This window comes from Sprattus sprattus (assembly GCF_963457725.1).
Source record: "Sprattus sprattus genome assembly, chromosome: 11".
Classification (NCBI taxonomy): domain Eukaryota; kingdom Metazoa; phylum Chordata; class Actinopteri; order Clupeiformes; family Clupeidae; genus Sprattus; species Sprattus sprattus.
In genome coordinates, this window is record NC_137909.1 from 31,920,832 (window position 1) to 31,923,331 (window position 2,500).

Below are 2,500 nucleotides of genomic sequence, written 5' to 3' on the forward strand. Positions count from 1 at the left end.
ACAGCACTCTCCCTCGTGACGGCGGGGGCGCGGTGGCGTCACACGGATGCATCAGAGTGGAGCCTTATTCTACAAAATAAAATAACACCTATATAGTATATTGTTTTATCTTTGTTTAACATTAAAGATTATTCCACAAAAAAAGATTGTTCCAGAAGAAGACATCATTATTAAAAGCCATCAAGGAATTTTGTATAAGTGTTTGTAACCCCCCCACCCCCTGATCCCAGCAGCTGTCTCTTAGTTTGACAATAACCAGAGTAGTCCTTTACGGTGCCAGTGTGCTTTAGTACGTCATTGCCTGTTTATTTATCTCTGGAAAATCTGTGTGTGTGTGTGTGTGTGTGTGTGTGTGTGTGTGTGTGTGTGTGTGTGTGTGTGTGTCCCCTTTCTTTCCTACTGTGAGGCGCATTGAGTTACCTCTGTGTATGAAATGCGTTTAGTTTGATATGATTTGATTTGAAGACCTTGAAACACAAGGGTAGTAATAAGCTACAAAGCAGTTATATATTTACCCTTATTAAACCTCTATAGTATATACCTATTATTAAACCTCTGTGCAAGTGCAAGACATATTTTATTTTGTGTTCCTGGCCTCATAATTCTACAGTACTGTGTTACGTCTTCATTAATTCACTTTAATAGTGTGTTTATAATTCTACACTGTGTTACGTCTTCATTAATTAACTTTAATAGTGTGTTTATAATTCTACAATCCTACATTAATTCACTTTAATAGTGTGTTTATAATTCTACAGTACTGTATTACGTCTTCATTAATTCACTTTAATAGAGTGTTTATAAATAATATTGTGTGTTTATAAATCATCTTCATGGGAGACAAGGTGACAGGAGGGAAAACTAAACTTGTGAGAGTACTTCTATCATCTTCTCTTTAGACCAATACAATATCAGTCTTTATACTTCTATCATCGTCTCTTTAGACCAACACAATATCAGTCTTTATAGTTCTATCATCGTCTCTTTAGACCAACACAATATCAGTCTTTATAGTTCTATCATCGTCTCTTTAGACCAATACAATATCAGTCTTTATAGTTCTATCATCTTCTCTTTAGACCAACACAATATCAGTCACACACACACGCACACAAGGTCAACACTCAGGCCACTGTTCCATCATTTCATCTTTATTGAACAACAATGTGAGTGGCATGGAATGCACCGTCCCATCTGCATGCATGCCCAGACTCACTGCATGGTAAACCGTTACAGACACTTGTAGTACTTCAGTTACTTCTGACACACACACACACACACACTCACACACACAACATTTATGACTGTGCATTTGTGCGACTCCACACCCTCCTCCCTCTATAAGAAGGGTTTTTGTGTTTGAAGGGCCTGTGTGTGTGTGTGTGTGTGTGTGTGCCTGTGTCTGTGTGTGTGTGTGTGTTTGTGTGTGTGAAATGTGTGTGTGTGTGTGTGTGTGTGAGTCTGTGTGTGTGTGTTTAATGTGATTAAAGTGCGTGATTGCACGGATCCTCTTGGAGGATTAAGGTTAAGTGAAAGTGTGTGTGTGTGTGTGTGTGTGTGTAGGTATGGTGTGTGTGTCTTATTGCATATAGATTAAGCTGGTTCAATGCCTTGCCTGTTTAGCAGGTCTTTAGCTAACATCTACTGAACGACACAATAAGGACTCCTCTATATAAGGACTTAATACGAGAGGAGAAGAGTAAAGTGTGTGTGTGTGTGTGTGTGTGTGTGAAGGACTCCTCCTCTACTTAATACGAGAGAGGAGAAGAGTAAGGATACATTCTCTCATCCAAAGTGTCATTTGATAAATACATACCCTAACTGTACAGCCATGGAGTGGGGAGTCTGAGACACTATAATCTACGTTTCCTGTTTAAGTGGATGGAACTGCAGTGTGTGTGTGTGTGCGAGTGACATCACTGGGCGTACACAGTGTGTGTGTGTGTGTGTGTGTGTGTGTGTGTGTGTGTGAGAGTGACATCACTGGGCGTACACAGTGTGTGTGTGTGTGTGTGTGTGTGTGTGTGTGTGTGTGTGTGTGTGTGTGTGTGTGTGTGTGTGTGTGTGTGTGAGAGTGACATCACTGGGCGTACACAGTGTGTGTGTGTGTGTGTGTGTGTGTGTGTGTGTGTGTGTGTGTGTGTGTGTGTGTGAGAGTGACATCACTGGGCGTACACAGTGTGTGTGTGTGTGTGTGTGTGTGTGTGTGTGTGTGTGTGTGTGTGTGTGTGTGAGAGTGACATCACTGGGCGTACACAGTGTGTGTGTGCGAGTGTGGCTGTGCCTGGTCATTCTTTGTGCTTTATTAAATATTTATACATTTATACTTTTCTGATTGTAAAGATTGTTTTTTTTGGTGTTTAGAGCACGCCCTCATCTCTCCATCTCAAGGGGGAGAGGTGGAGGGGATGGTGAAGAGAGAAGGAGAGAAAAGGAGAGAAGGAGAGGAGGAGAGTGTGGTGGAGGTCTAGAAACACCAAGAGTGTCACATAAACAACAA